Genomic DNA, 19,232 nt, shown 5'->3' on the forward strand with positions numbered 1-19,232 from the left:
TCCATTCGCATAAAGGGTATTTGCCATGACTGGTCATGAATTTGCTTAATTCAGAATGATGGAAGTCTATATGATAGGGCTAGCATTAGTCCACTACTGCAAAGCACCCTTGGACCACTTCTCTGTATGGGAGTGTTTGGATAATGTCGGCGGACACGCTTACAAATCATTTCTAGTGCACAGTGCAGATATAATCTGCTTTAGAGTTGTGTGCATTAGGATGAGGGTTACGACTGTTTTCAACAACCATAAGCATGGTTACTCTTACAGAGCAGTTTGTTGGCACACAACGGTAACACCACATCCCTCAGTAAAGACTCTCAAAACTTTACGCATTTCTATGGTTTGTGGGGTTGTCAGAATCGGTTACCTCAACTGCCTTCAGACTGCAACTTTACTGATTTAGAAGCATAATTGTGAAACTGTCAGTGTAAAGAAATGGGCTGGCAAAGATTCTGGAACCAGGTAAGGCCTGTCTCGCACTACATTTAAGTGGCATTGGTCATGTACGACGCTGCAGCCTTCGATGAGAACGTCAAGGCGAGCAAGGAGAAGGCCCGAGTGGCGCTGGCTCGCGTGCCCGAGATCCAGGCACTCATCGAAGAGGCTGAGAACAAGACCCTCGATGCCAGGGGGGCGTTGCAGGATGCCGAGGCGGACGCCAACGCAGCCAGTGACATAGCCAAGGAAGCGCAAAGGATTGCCCAGCAGGCTTCGCAGGTACTGTTTGCATCGTTTCTTGGCAGGTGGCTTGGCCATGTTACCTCCCTGGCACGCTCGACAGGCTTTGCAGTTGTTGGAGTTTAAGCTGAATACATCGCAAAAAAGTATCGCACCGTTTATTTTGCCCTGCCTGCTCAACTGTATTCAAAACTGGCAAGGAAAAAAATCGCGCCAATCCACCCCGTGAATGTGGTTGGAAAGCAAAGCTGTAAACGGCACCCATAACGATTACCCATGCGACGTCACTTAAATTCACTCACATCGCTCTACAAATAGCAAAACCAGAGAGAAGTTAAATGCACTTAACTACACCATTTATAACGTCAAAGAGATATTTTTGGTAAGGTTCAATCAATGCATGATGCATGAACGGTGTTTCGTTGAGGTGTATTGGTGTAGCACAAGAGTGGAAACTTTTTTTATAAAATTAAAGTAAGCTCCAACCCTGTGTTAGACGATCTGACTTCTCCGTCTCTGCACCGCGGACAGAGGAGACGAGATTTGCGGCAGAGAAGGAGGAGCAGGAGGAAGAAATACTTCTGTTCAGATTTCTGAACGCCCCAGAGTGCAGCCCTGGGGAGTGATTCCTTCTTCTGTGGGGCCCATATGCACTCCGCGCGGCCTGTGTTCCGTCCACCCGCTGAAGCTGGGTAGGTAGAGAGGGGCTGGACAGCAGCATCTCCCATTGCTCTTGTTGTGTAAATGATGGAAAGAGAGGAGCGTGCTCAGGGCTAAAGTCGCAGACCCTGATTACGGGGCGGAATGTTCCTACTTATGGGCAAAAATTACATTCAACGTCGTGCCGATTCGGATACATTAGGTGAAGACGCGTAGGCTGTGGGAAGGAGCCTAGATTGTATGAGCCATAGAGTAGTTTGTTGTTCTCTGGAAAGGTCAGGGTAAGGCGAAGGTACGGTCTGTCTCAGAAGGCGATAATGCTGGGTTATCCATCTGAACGTGACAAGCGGGTGACTGTCCTCGTGCAGCTCCATAGCACAGGAGGTAAAAGCGGAGGCTTGTTGGGTGTGCGTATTTGTTGCCCTCCATTGAAGCGCGAGGGGGTGTACAGATGAGCTGAATGGAACCGTTTTGGGAGTGGTTTTTTAGCCCTCGCTGTGCAGGTCAGGACACCCAACCCAACTGGTAATTCCAGTATGCTTGCTGGGAATTGTTGGCTACCCTCCGCACCCCTGGTTGAGCGAGAGCCAAGGTGATGGCTGACTCTTCTTCTGCCGCCATTTCTTGGGTCCAAAGCGAAGTACACGCAAGGAGGTTTGTTCTGGAGGTAGCCACGATGATGGCGTATTGCTGCCCTCGATGTTTGGAGGTGTCTGTGTAGATACTGCATGATCCTTACCGAGGGTGGTGTTTAGCGCTTGAGCCTGTGCTTTTCGGTGACCCTCGTCATGTGAGGGGTTCATATTTCTAAGCAAAGGGAGCATCTTTAGTTTTAGTCGCCAAGTGTCTGGAAGTACGTCAAGCGGAGTGACATTCTGGGCTGCCCAACCAATCTGGTGAAGCATGCGGTTCCCCACCGCCGTTATGAGTTGGACTTTCTGGTTAGAAAGATGGCCTTCTATCAGCTCTTCCACCGTGTTGTGGAGCCCCGTGCTAAGCAGCCTCTCTGTGGACGCACTCATGAGAATACCAATGGCCTGCTCGACCACCTTTCTAATCATTATATAAAGCATCTCTATGTCTTCCTTGTCGCGAAGAAGACAGGGGGTTGGTGTAAGTGACTCTTGAGAGGGCAAAAGCTTCAATTAATCGAAAGGTACCGGATTCCTTTAGGCCTTGCTACTTGGTGGGAACTCGCGTGATCATGTGTATGATTTGATTAATGCTGTTTTTGAGGCGATGCAAGGAGACGTCACTCTTGGTATTAGCCTCGAAATGTAGGCCCAGGATCTTGATGCTGGGGCTTGGAGGGATGGTAAGGCCATCAAGGAGTATTTCGATATATTCCTTGGTTTGGCGTGAGGGTGGACGACGAGCACCTGTGATTGTTTATGTGAACACTGGAGGCCACAGGCTTTAGCACACTGGCGTACTAGAAGTGAGATGCCATGCATTGGTGTGAGCTTCCTTTAATTTTTGTAACTCTTAGCACATGAGCGTGAGTGGTCGGGCATGAGTGGTCGCGCGACGCTTTCACATGGCATTCAGCGAGAACGCAGGGGGTAAACCCGTAGATGTGTTTGGTGAGTACACTACCTGTCTTTCCCATCTTCGCGTGGGCTCGTAGCTAAATCGGTAAGACAACGGGCTCTCGCTTTGTTAGTCTATTAGTTCTGGGTTCGATTCCCGGCGGTGCCAGAAAATTCTTTTATTTGTTCGCTGGAGTTTTCTGGTGACACCAACGGTCGCGAAAGAACCCTTGGGGGGTAGAGGTAAAAAGCTTTGCTTTAAAAGTGTGTCAGCTAGGTGTCGCATTTACTTTAAGTGCTTCATGTATTAAAGGAAGCACATGTGCCACATAATCTCTAAATTATTAAAAGCAGAGGTAAGGGAAAGTCATAATTTATCTGTGGCTTGTACCATACGCTACGCACAAAAATTTTAATTTTCTTTTTCTGTGTTTACTTGATTGTAAGCCGGCACTTCTTTGAAGGAATCAGAATAGAATGTGTGGGTCAGCTTAGATGAAGTACTCAAGCAAACCCAATAAGTGGCACGCAGCTAACGCTGTTTGGAGGCTCTGCTAAAATGAGAGTTTTGCAGTTGCTGGCATCTGCGCGCCCATGGCAAACCAAATCGTGGAAGGCTTAGAGTTTTATGTCGGCTTGGCAGCACAAGTTTGCTTGCTTGACATCATTGCACTGTTATCAGAGAACTCGTCAAAACTTCAGGCTAGCCGACAAGTCGGAATTAATGAAAGAACGTCCACATGTACTGGAGGGAGTCTGAATGCAAACTTAGAATGACATCCTGGAAAGCTTGATAGCAGGCGTATTCAAAAGGCGCATAATTGCAAATGCAGTTTACAGCATCAAACACTGTGTGTACTCTATGAGGGTGAGCTCTAAGGACATGTAACAACGAAGCCAGCGATGACGACAATTCTGAGTAAACCCAAGCAGGTTCATACCTAACGAATGCCGTTTTAGTTTAAGTGGCTGTTGTATGCAGTTGTCTGTCTCAGGTGGCTTACATTTGAGGAATATTAAAGCGTGCCTGCATGCTCTACATTGCAAATTTAAACTTTCCATACACATAGACAAGAGCAGGTGTCTGTCTAATCTCACACCCCTTTTCACACCTCATCCTGATCTTACTGCACTCAGTAAAGATATCCTCATGACCTCTCTACAGCATCCTGTCCCTAATCATAGCTTTAGAAAAGCAAACTAAATAGCCCAACAAGTGGCAGGGGGCTTAGGAAGTCTTTGTCCTCAAAAACTAATGTCATAGTGTTTCCCCAGGCCCTTCACTTTTATCATGGTGATGACAATGACTGTGTGCATGCAGTCATGTACATGCATAGGTATGCATTAATATCCATATGGATAAATTTTCACTGGGAGCTTGGCACGTCATACCTAATTATAAAATGTGACAGGGCGCTGTCCACGCAGAAAAGTAAGTGCACTGACTTTTGATCCCACCTAATTGAAGTTGAATTCAACCTCAATTCCAGCCCCAACCTTGTCAGGTCTGGTGGAGGTTCAAAACCCTGACCTCACTCACTCAGGAGGTTACAGCCCTTCACCTCACCTCAACCTCACCTCACAGAGTGAGGTTGAGGTCCATTTGAGGATGAAGTTGACCTCTGAGGTCCCGACCTCACGAGGTTTGTACCCTGGTCTTAATTGGAGCTTCTATTGTGCCGTAACAGACTTGGCTTGTTTGGCTCGTGGCGACAATCGTTTTGTGAAACATGGTGCTCGCTCGACAAATACGGTCACGTAAGACATCTTCGCTTGCGTCAATTGGCCAGTGTCGTCTGAAACAACCCCACAGCGCCACAGTCCTGTGCAGCTAAACCAAGCATAGTGCGCGCAGTACCAACAGCAGTACGCATCGGTACTTCTATGTTTACGTGTGCTTTCGTAACTTCCACTGTTTGTCCCACCATTCTTAGGGCTTTAAAAAGAATGTGCCCTAAATTTAAGCGCAAATAGCTCATTCGGCAAGCTTATAAGCTCTGCCTCATTTGCGTTTGCTTTTGCCGCCCTCCGCCAATCGCAGAGCTGTCTGGTGTGACATCATAGGTTCTGTTGCGGAAAATGAGCTAGTGGGTCGCATGGCCATTCCATTTTTTCCTAATTATGTAGCTTATTTGAGCGAAGTTTATGTTAAAAGTGGTGTCAGTATGATTCTAACGAGGCAATCTTTTGAATGAACCAAATTTGTGTTTTCTCTTCATGGCTCCTTTAATGAGACCATGAATTAAGTTACTTTTTTTGTGCTTTGTTCGCACAAATTTGTTTACTGCTTGCGAAGAAAAATGATAGGGAGGAGTTTCTGATCTCTGCTCACTGCCTTATGTCAGATTGTGGATAACAATTGTGCAGTCTTCTTACTGCAACATGCGCCAGGTTGCAGAATTGCATGCTAGGGCAGGCAGATATCTCTTTTTTGACAAAAAATGGATGTATTCTGGCCACACGAGTAGCCAAATGGCGTCAAATAAGGGCATGAATTGCATTCAAGCTCCAACCCCATGAGTGGCTGTGCCTGCTTTAGCCCGCAGAACACTTCCTCATGTGCATGACCTGTGTCTGAAAAACAGCGGCCTTCGTTGGAAAGCTGCAGAAAAAAAATTATAATTATGGGCAGAATATAAATGCAATAAATATTTCTTGGCATGGGAGAAATACTGGTTTCCACCTCGGAGTCATCCAATGATAAGGATCTTTAGATGCTTACACGGGAGGAATCAGGTAGTGAGAGTAGTGTAAGTATGCTTTGCATCAATGCTAATGCTTGCTTCATCGCCACATACCTCTTGTGCTTGGCGCATTTATTACAGGAAAATCAGTGATGGAGGGCTCAGCATGAGTGCACAGTTTACACTGCATGGCGCTCAACAAACTCAACAATGTGCCCAATGAGTGGGTGGGACTCACTGTGACATTCGATGGTGTGCTGCTGAAGGAAAGCAGCAATAGGCATTGGGGTTTTGGAAGGACATTTCCGTTCCATACCTGCACCCCCCGCCTTTGGGGTGGTGGAACCACAAGGCCCCAACACTTGTTGTCCTAACTGGGCAAATTAACTAGTACCCTTGACTAGAGTGTGCACCTGATTTTTGAAACGAAAAAAAAAAGCATAAAAGTATTCCTCATGCTAGGAATTTATTATAGTGCTAGTGCAGCCAGGTGCCCCGAAGTAGATGTAGCAGCCAGAGAGAGAGAAAGAGAAAGAGAGAGAGAGAGAGATCAGCCCTGCACAATGTTGGGCTTTCTACGTCATATGGTTGGTGAACATGTATGAGGGTTAAATGCTAAAATGAATAATACAAATAAGAAAAGGAAAAACAAAAGAAAATCTATCAGACACACACACGCGCACACATATACAAAAAAAAAGCGACAGAGGCAGTCACAAGTTGGAAACAAGTCCAGAGTCCCTAAGGAAATGCACAATTAAGAGCTTTAAAACCCCACACCACACTGTCTTTGCTGTTCCAGGGGCCTAAAAAGTCCTTCATGCCGAGACTTCTCACCCGTAGTAAACTTTGCGCCTTCATTGGCACCGAGCGGAAACGTGGGCAAACACAGAACAGGTGTTCAGTGTCCTCTCGTACACCGCAAAGGGGACCCAGAGGTGATGCCACCAGACCGATTTTGTTAAGAAAGCTTTAACATAGGATACTTTGAGGTGCAGGCGGTGTATAGCACACTCTGTTGGTCCTGCAGGTCCGGGTTCCGCCAGTGCTGCAATTGCATGCGCCATCCGAGAGTTGTGGCTATTCCGTTGACGTCCCCTTGGATAAAAGGAGTTGTGCTGTTGAGCTCGTGGAATGGTCCTCGTGCATGAGCCGATCAGATATCACATTGCCTGTGATGCCACAGTGTCCTGGAAACCACTGCAACGAAATAGTGTGTCAGCTGCACAGTGCCTCTGTGTGTATGATGTTTATTTCATGAATAAGTTGGCCTAGATTACTTCCTCGCTTGAGAAGTGCTTGTAGCGCAAAGCGGGAGTCCAGAAAAACTACCCAGGGTTTTTGAGGGCAGTCCTTGACAGTCTGCAGTGCAGCTCTCACTGCTGCCAGCTTGGTTTTTGTACCAATGTCTTGTGGCTGAGCTTCTGGCTCACAGAAGCCCCCGAAGATGGTACCCATACACCAACGGCGGAAGATTCAACAGTAACTGACCCATCAGCATATACGTGGGTACACCAGCCATAGCAGCGTGATATATGCTGAAGTGTGTAGTAGGTTAAAACCGGTGGAGGCATTGTTGACTTTTTGCCGATTCCAGGCACTGTTGTTGTTGTTGACCATGTAGAAAACTGCCAAGGCAGTAACTCGGATCTAATGGGACGTTGATGTTATGGCGGCAGGAATTCCTGCACATGACTAGTGGAGCTATCAGCTGAAGGATGAGCAAACAAACAGCTAACATGGCAGAGGCAGACACGGATATTTTCCTGTCTTAATAGTGCCCTGGCCAAGAGGCACCTCGCTTCACAAGGTGTCGCGGCCGTGTAAGTGCACTTAGGGAGTTCCAGGCAAATACGCAGAGCTTGCGCCTGTAGTGCCTCTAATTGCTTGACATTGCTCTTAGACAGTGCACCAGGGGCAGGCAGGCTGTAGCGAAGCAGACCAATGAAGAGTGCCTTGTAGAGTTGTAGCAGCAAAGCAATTTGGTAAACCCATGCAGTGGAAAAAGTATCAATGGAAAATCTTTCTTCTCTTCTTCTTCTTCACTGCGCAGGATGCCATTCACGTGCGCGACGAGGCGGACAATGCGAAGACTACGGCACGCCAGCTGGGAGATGAGGCCGAAGATCTGGCCTGCAAAGTCGAAGAGACAGCTCAACGTATGAGCGAATTCGAGGGGCAGGCCCGCGGGGATGAGGCGCTCGCCAAGGAGGTGAGCACAGCAGCGCCCGCTTTGACTCCTCCCAAGTGATTCTGGGCACACCAGTCTAAAGGACCAGCCACGCCCGCAGGCGTGCGCTGTGGCATTTCCTGGATTCACACAGTCAGAGGCTTGCACCTTGCAGTGTAACACACATGATCCATCAGCTGTACATGGCCACTGTAGATGTGCAGTTAATTGGGCATTTTAAAGTGCTGAAAACAAGGAGGGAACACAGAATTGCCTCAATGCATGTATGGGAAAATGCGGTTGTGTTAGGGCGCATACAACGTAAGAGTGCTGATACAGTTGGGGCTGCGGTAAAGCATGTGAATGATGCTTAACGACAGGCCACACACATGTTGGGTGTGGTGAGATGTATTTCTCAGCTAGAATCTAAGAGAAAAAAAAAAAACCATGAAAGCTGGAGCTGTGCACCATTTTTGTTTGTCCTTTTCCTCTTTAGGCCTTGGAAAAAGCCAACGAAGCCCGCACGGGGGCCAAACAAGCTTCGGACAAAGTAAGAGCCGCCATGGCCACAGTCAACGAGATACTGAGAGCCTTGGGTAAGCAAAGCAGTGTCTGTGCTGTTACTTTTGTTTGGGTATCGCTTGGTAATAAAATGCCCCTGCATCCTAGGCCTTTATTCATCACAGAAAGTACAGGTTGGCAATTGTATGACGTTCACCTTTCCTCTTATTCTCTACTTCCTGCTTTAGTGAGCCCCAAGACTTGGGAAAAAACAAATGAAATGGAGGGAAGAAGTCGCCCAGTGCCACACCGTACATCTTCTCTCCATGTTGTTTGTAGTGCTGTTTTTCTCAAATTGTAATATGCACACACCAGTCTGCCTTAGTTACTCGTTCAGCACAAAGTCTGTTTTATGGGCCATGCACTTCATAATGCCACAGCAGTTGCCTTCTTAACTAGAACTGGGTTATTCTATTGACAACATGGTGGGTGGTTGTCATTCATCTTGCTATTTCCCACACATAGCAGTAACAAAGTTGAGCTTTCAATTATAAGTTATTGCGTTTTGGTATCTTCACTACAGGCCCTTCACTGCAATGTGCCCATTTTTCGATCTTGCTAGCTCTAGACACACTCCGCAGGAAGCAGCTTGGCTGCTATCACCATCATCAGCATACTTATGTTCAATGCGGGACGGAGGTCTATCCCAAAGGCTTCCAGCTGCACTTATCATCCCAATCCATTCTTCGCCCTGAAATTTCTGATCCCATCCCTTGACAGAGTTCTTGGTCCTCCTTTACTTCTCATCCCATGCCTAATGGTGGGCTGTTATTCCAACCCACCATTTGGTAATTCCATTCCACCGGCTTTGCTCCCTGGAAGTTGTAATATCTGGGAATGCAGTGAAATGTGTTGCAACAAAGCCTGGGGCTCACTCGTACCGGCCTGTTCGGAAAAGCAGTTTTATGGTGGCTCTGTGCTGAGTGCTCTCTGACTTGGTGTGGTGTTCCCAGGTCGGGCTTGGGTAGGTGGCCTGCACCAGGCCTGTGCTTCCCCAGTGTCATGCCAGGTCAAGCATTACTGCAGCACCATACTCGTGTACATATGGGACATTCCCCGAGGCAGAAAAATGAACAACCTTGCCAAACTCAGAGGCAACAAGCTTGCTGATTTGGCAAACAGTCTAACTACATAGCTAGCCGCTTCATTAAAACAAAAGCGACATTCACATGAGGGATGCTTCAAGCGGGGAAATCCCGGCGAAGCATCTTATGGTGTCCACACAGGCAGACTTCCGCTCTGCTGGCCCCTTGACCTCCTCACACGGACAATGTTACAGCTGGAGGCGGGATAGCAGTGTTTGGAGACCATATTGGTCACTAATATCAACACCTAAGCACAGCAGCCATAGCAGCGATGGGTTTAAATTGAGAATATGGTGAAACATGGAGGGGGCCTTCATGAAGAGTGGCCATGCTGCAATGGCTAGCTGCAGTGTTCTTGGAAACTAATGATGGCAGCTTCCAGGACAACCTCTGGCCACACACTGACGGATGCTTCAGACACGCAGGGGCAGGGAAGTAATGATATAACCGCCATGCTTGTTTTATCAGGTTGACGGTGTTTTATGTGACATGGCCTGATTACAAATAATAAACAAGAAAATAAAACAAAGATGGTAGAAAGTATCATAAAAGGGAATAAAAAAGGAGTGGCTCAAACTTTAGTTGCTGCTGGTTTGCAGACGAGCCTAAAAAACGGCGCTGCCTTCACTGCCAAGGCTCGGATTGTTTGTCCCTCGCGAGAAGAACCCCCGATTGGAGTGGCCAGCTGTACAGAAGCCTTGGCACAAGGGTGCCATCCTAGTGGCCCCGCAGCAGATTACTCGCTGTGTCAGTGTTCCTTATTAAGACACCATGAACTGAGAAAATTAACTTTTGGAATTTGACAGTACAGTTTTATTGCTGTTAAAGTTGCTGTCTTCACATGTACCAAGGCTGCTCATTTTGCCTGTTCAATGTTTGGCCATACCAATGTTTGCCCAATAAGCACTCATTTTTCAAGGACGTACTAAGCACTCTAAGCCAGCTTGAAGGCTAATTGATTGGTCCATGTGGTGGCCTTGTGCCCAGTATGCACCCGTATATGTACTGCATACTCACCAACTTGCCACTTTCACTGTTGGCAGACACAGCCATAGTGTTTTGACCAAGCTGTGCCGGGGCAAAAGCATATGGCGAGTGTATGTGCGGTTTAGGCTCAAAAAGCTGAGCCAGTCCTGTGCCTCTATATGGTCCACACAGTGCTCTACTACCATTTAGGCAGCAAGAGACAGGGAATGGTAATGGCGATTGCGTGCTCACTTGGTTCCTCTCTGCCTTGGTGCTTTTCCTGCCTGTGTGCTATGTATACTGAATGACAATTGTGCATAATGGGAGCATTTTATTGAAATGCGAGTGCGTAGAACTGTGCCCCCTGCAGCATAAACTGTGCCCACTGACTCCCCTGTTGCAGCGAATGTGGACAGCGTGGACCCCAGCCGGCTGGACCAGCTCGAGCGGCGTCTTCAGGAGGCCGAGCGGTTGGCCGAGCTGCAGGCGGCCAAGCAGCAGCAGCAGGGCTGGATGCGCGACTACGAGGCCCAGATCGAGCAGCTCAAGCGAGACGTTGCAAACGTCCGGGACATCAGTGAATCGCTGCCCGACCGGTGCTTCCGGCGCATCAAGCTGGAACCCTGAAGACACTGGGTCAAGGGGGCCAAATGACGACAAAAAAATGGGGGGGCAAGCTCTGTGTAGTGGGGATTTCCTTTCAAAGAGGAACGAGGCTGTACATTTACCGCACAGTGGTGCGGAAAGAACTAAGCTCAAGTTGTGAGAAAGGGAACACGATGCCACTAACGTAGGAGAAAATTAAGGTAGAAATGTGGTTATCTTCTCTGGAATGAAACTCTCAAACAGTCAAGGGAAGAAAATTATGAATCTAGATAATTGTTTTTTGTATTTCATGGTGCATTCGAAGCTTTTTGCAATTAACGTAAAAAAGCATTCTTGTGGGCGGAGATTTCGCAAATCCAAAATGCGTTGCACCGCTCTTTAGAGTGTAAGGGTGCCAGAACTGGAGTGTGTTTAATTTGAACAGTTCGCATGATCAGCCTTTTCTTTTTTTTGCGTAAAGTTTAAGAGCATTCAATGACTACCCTAGCAGCTGCGGACGTCCATTGCGTACTTCGGTCCTCACAAAATGACGCACAGTAGTCATTAATTGCAGCTGGGACCAATGAGAACTCTTGTATTTATAGGGCGGAGGTAAGTACCCCACAATACAGCACCCTTGTCTAAAGAGGTCAGTGCAGTGACAGTGTGAATACCGGATAGCTGGATATACGTGCAGACCATTCGATTTCTATCAGCTGTGCACTACCAAACTGCTGAACTACGCAGGAATAAATTTGAAAAGTGCCAAAAAACGCCGCCTGGGGTGCCCACCTAGTGGACGAATTTCCTCTGTAAAATCAAGTACACATGTACTCACTGGCGGTTTCCAATTTGTAGTGAATTTGAATGCCATGAGTTTAACAATGTTACGCAGGAAATTTTTGTACGCAAAATAAAGAAGTACAAAACAATAAATTCGAGCAAGAAATATTCATAACAGCAAATATATTGCACTCTGTCAGCAAGTCAGTATACAGTAAGACAGCATTAGTCCTATGAAAATTAACGCAAATGATGGGTGCTAAAAAAACCACATCTAGAAACTCTCATAACAGTAGTCTAGGACATTTAACTATTCATGCGCACTCCGTGAGGCTTGCCGAGTCAATTATTAGTGTGAGAACATTGTTATGAAAAATGTGGTACGCACATGTACGATAGATTTGTATGGGAATACAGTAAGTCGGGTGCCCCACAATGCTCTCCAATAATACTACAACATAGATATGCCAATGATATCGAACATATACCATGATACTGCACACGCTGCATGGTTAGCATGATGGTATGTTGTAACCTTTCATTGCACATACTTCTAGCACAGAAACTGACTCTAAGGGGTTGCAAGCACTGTGTTCCCTCTCTGGTGGTGCAGGCCAAAGTTGGTGGTTTTATGGTGAGGGAATTTGGTGCTTTAATCCGAAAGGTACATCCTATTGCACAGTTAAACGTGTACTGACACCAAAGGACAATTTCTAATACAGTTTGCTTTGTGGAGGTGCCAGAACATTGTACTCCAAATTATAGGCACCAAGCAATGGTTGTAACAAAGTTTCAATCGAAAGTTTTGCTCCATTTTAAAAAGACCGAGAACTAGTGGCTCAGCTACTGTGTGTTGTCAACTATGCCTAGGGAGATGCGTGACATAAGTAGCTGCCAGCAGGTCACATACGGTGCTACAGGTCATATACCGGTACTACAGGTCATATACCGTAATGCCCCCACTGCCCCCCCAGTTTTAGACGTACGTGACGAATATAGCTGGACTAATCTTTAATTGAACTCTGGGGCAGCGTAGTGTAGGTAGGCGGCCAAGTAAAAATGCCTCAGATGCTTTTGAAGCCTATAACAAGGTCAAGACTGGCTTCTTGGCAGGAACATGTGGTGTTAATGAAGCCCCAGAAGACCCAATCATGCCTGCTCTTGGGCTTTCAGCTGCCAAAACCGAAACTGATGCTATGAATGGCATTATCATTCATAATCGGTGAAATGCTGAACTGTATGCACTTTTAGTTTATGGGCTAGCAAGGGCTCATTTGAGCAAAAACCCAAAAGCCCAAATTTGGTGTCAGTACTCATTTGAAGTTTGCTATGGTTGGTAAATTTATTGGCCTTTAAACTGCGTCAACTTTGTGTGTTTTGCCGAATCCTTTCCTGGTGAAGGCGCTCTGTTGTTGTTTTTGCAAGATGACGCAGCCTCACATCCAAATACTTCTCCACGATTGCTCTTACGAGATGAGATGAATGGCACTCCAATGGATGATTTTCAAGCATGTGCTGATCTAGTGCTTTGAAAAAGTCCTTGCCGACAAACGCTGTCAAAGTGTTAACAACAACTTTGGCTACAAACCCCTTAGATGGGAAAGAGTAGTACACCAAAGCCCTGCGAAGCTCTGCTTCAGTCTGTTTGCAAATGGTAAGCACGTCACTCGAGGCATAAATGAGCCCGCCACGTGTTTTGCGCCGAATCAGCGAGTATGCAGGCATGAGAGGGGCGGTGGATACCTTCAGTGCGGAAGAGCATTCACTGCACTTCAGGCGCAGCAACAAGCTTCGAGCTACAAATCCAGATATATGCGCTACGATCGAAACGCCAAGGTCAGAAATTTTGCCTGGTTCTGCAGTGTATGCATGGTCTAAAAAGATATCAGGGCTGTCTTCGACAAGTGAGTCACCCTCATCGGGACCTCTCTGTGCTGTAGTCAAATTAATAACATCAATTGAGGCGGGCCTTTCGCCTGAGCTACTCGCAAAAAGAATCTGTATGTGTTCCAAAGGCAAGCAGTTGCCACCATCAACATCTTTCACTTCATTGTGGATGATGAGGCGCTTGAAGGCTGCTTCAAATTGTTTTGCTGTTGGATTGTCGTTGCAGCGGCCAAATGATCGAATTGCTCCGAAAAATAGCTCCAAGTGGTCCTGGCTCAGTTTTGATGTTGGTAGATAGACAAGGAGCTGGTTGTCTCTTACCAGGTAATTGTACATGCGGATGATGCTGTCCATGCACACAACAAAGCCAAGAAAGCCTGTTTTCCTGTTGGTTTCAGTCATGAGCTTACCTTCTGGAGACTCTCTCAAAGAGCAAAAGTAGGCCTTCAGCTCTTCAAGATGTGTGGTGACACGAGCCTCATTTCCTGCGTAGAGTGGTTTTTTCCACCCTTTCTGACCCATGCTTCTAGAATTTAGTATGTCGAATGCATCATTTACGTGCCTGATGAATTCTTCTGTGGGTGCAGAATTACGAAATTTCCAAAGTTTTCGTGCTCTGCACTCGCCAATGGCATCGGCTACTGACTGGCTGAACGTTTGAGCTGCCAGTGAGACCTTCATAGGTTGGTTTTTCCAGTTCACATGGGCTTGCCTCAGTTTATTAGCCAAGTGCAATCCCTCGGAGTATTGCACCTCATGGAGTTCTTGAATATGTTTCCACATGATTGCTTCGCCTGCCGAATTTACAATTGTCTTTTTGTCACACACGGTGTTCCTGAGGAGCTTTAGCATGTGACAGGGGTCCAAAAGGGCGAAGATAGGCTTCTTTGTGACTGGGTGTGGAAAAGAGGCATCCAGCTCGGGCAAGTCTAGCTTGCAGCCAAGGCTGCGCAACATAGAGAGATTTGAGGCTGCACCGTCGCAAGTGATACCAACAATGTGTGCGCCTTTTTCATGGGCAAGGCTGGCAGCTTGCTGCACCAAATTGCATCTTTGTTCCCCACTGATTCCGTCAACAAAAAAGTAACCAATCGGCAGCTTCCATCTGCCATTGATTGCGACGAGCATCAAGACAAAAGCATCTTTGGCAATCGGGAAACTGTCGTCACTTGTCTTTGTCCCCACGTCTGCATAGCCATAGAATTTTTTCCCATCCCATTCTACATGTCTCCTAATTGCCATTTCGTCTACCACCAAATTGCAGAGTGTAGAGTAGCCCTTCTTTGAATTTTCCTGTACTTTCATTTCCAATGCAGTCAACGCCTCTTTTGAAAAGCCAGCAGCGCCATCGACTGATTGGTACCACTTGCTTAGTGTCTTTGGATGGGGTAAGCACGTGTCGAAGACAGCTCGCACATATCTATACGCCCGCGGTGAATAAAAATGCAACGTCAATGCAAATGCCCTCAGTTCTGGTGAATAGGTCGTTTGGAGTGGGGCACCCGACTTTCTGGCCAACTGCCGCATTAGCAGGTCCTTCCTCGACCCGCCAAGACTCTGCAAGGTTGCTACATCTTCATCTGCCAGAATTCGATTTTCCGACAAATTCTTAATAACATCCTGAAGGTGTGCTACCTTCTGAGCAAGACGGCGTCGAGACTGCTGCAGAGTTTTTATCTTTTTTTTGCTTGCTGTCTGCAAGTTTGCGTAGCGCCTTACTTCACTTCTCAAAAATGCCTTTTCCGGAGTGTCCTCCATGGCCGGCAGCTGCAAAATGAAAACCAACTAAGCACTTTGCTCTAGTTACATAAATGGGGGAGAAATTGTGATCTTTTCCGTATATCTACATGGGACCATATTTTTTATGGCCTGGCATGCATCCTATTCTCCCTTCCCCAGCAATTTAGATCCTAGTGGTGTACCTGAAATATACTCGTATGCCAGTGCATAGCCATTCAATTGTTTTAAATGTTTTTGGTATTACCTGTTGTTATTGAAGGGTGTGTCCAGATGAATAAGATTGTAACTGTCTCATACGAGCAATTTTTTTATGAAGCCAGGTATGTACACTGCATCCTTTTGCATACTATTAGAGCCCACCATTCTAATGATAATGTCTAATATAATGATAATTACCCATCTAATAATATCTATTAGGCAACATAAAACTACCCAAGTAATATTTACAGCACAGAATACTGAACAACACAGCATATTTCTTTACCATGCGATGCCTTGACGGTGTTGAAGGAAAAGACGTTGCTTGTGCCGCCAAAGTTGGCTGTGCAGTCTCCATAGGGTCACCCCATGACCTTGCGGGCTGTGCAGTCTCCATAGGGTCACCCCATCATGTTGCGCTTGATGGCTGAACAGTGCATAAAAAAACAATCATTTTAAGAAGTTTGTTGGACGTACATATGCAAAAAAGTGCATTTCAGTACTTGATAAATACACACACACGCAAAATTTACTACTGCTTTGAGCAAAGAGTCGTTCACAAGCAAGCAAAATAAGCATAACATGAAGTATAATATTGGTGACGGTACTAAGTTCTAGCATATCTGCACAAGGCACAAGAAACGGCTGATGGAGTAAATAATAGAAACCAAGTAAAGAAAGTGCAGATTGACATCAACTTTTTCAGTGAAGTTCTGAAAACAAAGTACTGTAGTTGCTCTGAAAAAAAAATCGGTGCTGTTCAGTCCAAGTGGGAATTAATGCAGGGCCTCCAGTGTACAAGACGAACGTTTTACCCTCACAGCACAATTTTCCCACCATTCTAACTGACTGAAGTTGTGCCCAGTGCATGTGTCCTCTGACACGTGAAGAGTAGCCAATAAATCTTTCCCAGATACAAATGCAAAATCCACAATCTAAATCAGCCACTAAAGGCCACATCTACGACAACGTCGATCTGATTGAATGTGAACAACGTCGATCTGATTGAATGTGATGTTACGATTTTCTATGAGTTTTTGTGACTGGGTCTAGTAATAGTCATGTAACATTGAAATCTGTGAGGCAGGAGTGTGTGATGGTTGTAGCCTTTGTGAAAACACATTGTGTAAAGCTGGCTCTCCTGAAGTGCATTTTCACATCCCATCACCATCAGTGAGGCATAGAAAGCTTTGTTATAATAAGGATGAGGTACGTGTGACGGTACATGAAAACAGGCGCACCAATGTCACTGACATCAGTGATTCTGGGCAATTATAGGCATGAAGTGTTGTAAGTTTACCTGTTGGAGTAAGTTGCACTGTGTCTAGTCTCTTAAAAGTTCTTCTATATCAGGTACACTGCCAGTCTCTATACTGGCAAATTGGGGTTGACTACACAAATATGCCAAGGCCAAGTCAGTGTAGGCGAAGAGTGCAGAGAAAATAGCCAAGAGACTGAGAATGTAAGCAAGGAGACGCAAGTGCGACATAACACTAAAGAAGTCCGACAAGCATACCAATGGAAGTCTTAATGATTTTACCTACAAAGCGTATGCACACAGATGTAAATGACTTGAGAAGCTCTGTTTGCACAGTATATATACATTCCATAGTACTTGTTGGTGAGCTTCGTAAATAGTGTGACTAGGTTTTTCTGGTTTAGCTGTCACATTAATGTCAGCTCAAAAAACTTCCTTATCTACTCCAAACTGTCATCTCCTCTGCCCCAAGAACTGCTTCAGATCATCTAGAGTCTACAGCTACACATAATTGGTCTAGTTACCGGTGGTAAGTATATACAATAACAGAAAAAATAAGCCACCTGTGATGGCCCAGCTGCCAGAGCGTCTTCTGATGACTGTGGCCATGAGCGAGTGGAGGTGGAAGTGGGACGGGCAACAGAACTGTCCAACACGTCCACGGCCCCTCTTGTGTGTAGCAGTGTAACTGCCTGGGGGAAGAAGATGAAGTGTAATACAGAAACAGTGATTACTACTTGGTATACGAAAGTCTTTACGAGATCATCTTATTTCATTGGAGACAGTTGAGAACATGCGATTGTACCTGCTCGTCTTCAGACTGTGCCATTTCAGTGGTGTGGACGGCTGCGCCCACACACTCACCGCCTGCAGCAACACTCTCCATTGCATTCATCTGCAGTAATTGAGGGGGTTTTGGAAATTGAATACAACATTCCTTGAAGTACGCATGCAGTGCAGGCGCAAAAACAAAATACAGCTTAACATTATACCCTCTTCTCTTTTGAAATGTACTTCACAAGCAGTGAAAATGATTGGTAGCAGATCACAAACACAAATGGGGCACTTGTACTTTTTCTCGTTATTTGTGTCAGGTGATTATAAGAAGGCGTAGGTGCTATCCTGTTCTAGCTGCTCCTGGCAAGATAGGGCTGAATACAATCAAAAGACTTGAGCCTGAAGGTTATTTCCATGCACATTGCTTGAATGAGTACCAATTGTAATGTATGCGTAGTAGCCACTGAGCCGCCAAAAATATGGCTAACTGTATGCTTGACAAATCATGAGCTTACAAGATGCATGAAATCACGTACCTCTATATTTAGCGATGGCACTGCCTTAGGCATGAGATGACTTGCACCTTTTTGGTATGCCATATAATCGCTGTCCTTGAAGTGGAGAGAGCACACAACGCTTCTTACTGATGGTGACCACGTATCTGGGCGGCGGAGTGCCCTCACCCATTTTCCTTTCAAAATGGGATCCCTTGGAAACCTAAAAAAAAATGGTATTACACACTTCATGCATGCACCACCAACTAGTGTATACGATGTTTTTCATTTCTATAGATTTTGTTGAACAACAGCAATTCTATGATTAGGATAGGGCCAGATGAAGGGACAATGCACCTGGAAGAGTTCGTATCTCACTAAAGGTTAAATACCTATGTTCAGATGTGTACTGTGTTTAGTGCAAGTAATGTTGGTATTATAAAATGAAGGCCTTTTTATTTCATAACCTAATAGAGCTAGCAACTTCAAGACATTTAGTTCCCATTCCACTTAGAGGGATGACGAGCAAAGATGTACTGTGATAAGTACATTTGTATTGACATCAGACTTGAATTCCACAATAGTTGCAAGTGCACTGTGAACTACTTATTTATACATAGTTGATGAAGCTCAGGAGAGTTGGAACTTGGGCTGGTTTATACATAACTTCGAAATAAACGTGGCAGCACAACAAACAAGGCGGGGCAACAAGTAGGCAAACACTTGCGTACACTAGCAACTAAATGACGAGAAGTAGACAAATACTTCCACTTTCTAGCAATGAAATGTTAGGTTAGCGCGTGTTTGTCTGCTTCTCACTCCGTCCCATTTGTTTTGTCATTTGGTTGCTAGTAAGTGCAAGTATTTGTCTACTGCTCGTCCCATTCAGTCTGTTGTGCTGCCGCTTTCTTTCGAAATGATGAAAACCACAAAATGTTGAGTCACATTAGCAGCTCATTGCGATATAATGGAAGCTTGATAAAACAACAGTTACAGCCGTTACTGTAACCATACGCCCTACATAGGCAGCCCTGCATTCACAGCAGCCAGAAATTCTGTTACATTTACAACTTCACGTGTAAATTGTTAGACCATACAGTATCAAAACATTTGGCTGAATGCATTTCATTGTTTTTACCGGTTTTATCTGGTATGCCACAAAGTTCAGTTTTAG

At 45.8% G+C, this 19,232-nt stretch overlaps 1 long non-coding RNA gene and 1 pseudogene across 3 annotated transcripts in view; one reads left to right on the forward strand and one right to left on the reverse strand.

Moving 5' to 3' along the window:
- The window catches only part of LOC144174733 (laminin subunit gamma-1-like), a 111,314-nt pseudogene extending 100,073 nt beyond the window's left edge, over window positions 1-11,241 (forward strand). Inside the window, exons 23-26 of the transcript XR_013323519.1 lie at window positions 521-720; window positions 7,608-7,766; window positions 8,221-8,320; window positions 10,740-11,241. The product of XR_013323519.1 is annotated as a laminin subunit gamma-1-like (transcript). The remainder of the gene's footprint in view (window positions 1-520; window positions 721-7,607; window positions 7,767-8,220; window positions 8,321-10,739) is intronic.
- A 1,119-nt stretch (window positions 11,242-12,360) lies between these two features.
- LOC144176689 (uncharacterized) lies at window positions 12,361-18,390 on the reverse strand. Of its 2 annotated transcripts, XR_013323802.1 has the most exons (5): window positions 18,101-18,390; window positions 17,593-17,682; window positions 17,351-17,479; window positions 15,816-15,956; window positions 12,361-15,358 (listed from the first exon to the last, which is right to left on the reverse strand). It is a non-coding gene; the product is annotated as an uncharacterized LOC144176689 (long non-coding RNA). The 2 variants fall into 2 exon arrangements; XR_013323801.1 differs by having other exon boundaries at window positions 12,361-15,956.
- Window positions 18,391-19,232: the final 842 nt, after the last annotated feature.

This window comes from Haemaphysalis longicornis, unplaced genomic scaffold (genome assembly GCF_048455015.1).
Source record: "Haemaphysalis longicornis isolate Haplotype H1 unplaced genomic scaffold, Haemaphysalis longicornis Haplotype H1 scaffold_1, whole genome shotgun sequence".
Taxonomy (NCBI): domain Eukaryota; kingdom Metazoa; phylum Arthropoda; class Arachnida; order Ixodida; family Ixodidae; genus Haemaphysalis; species Haemaphysalis longicornis.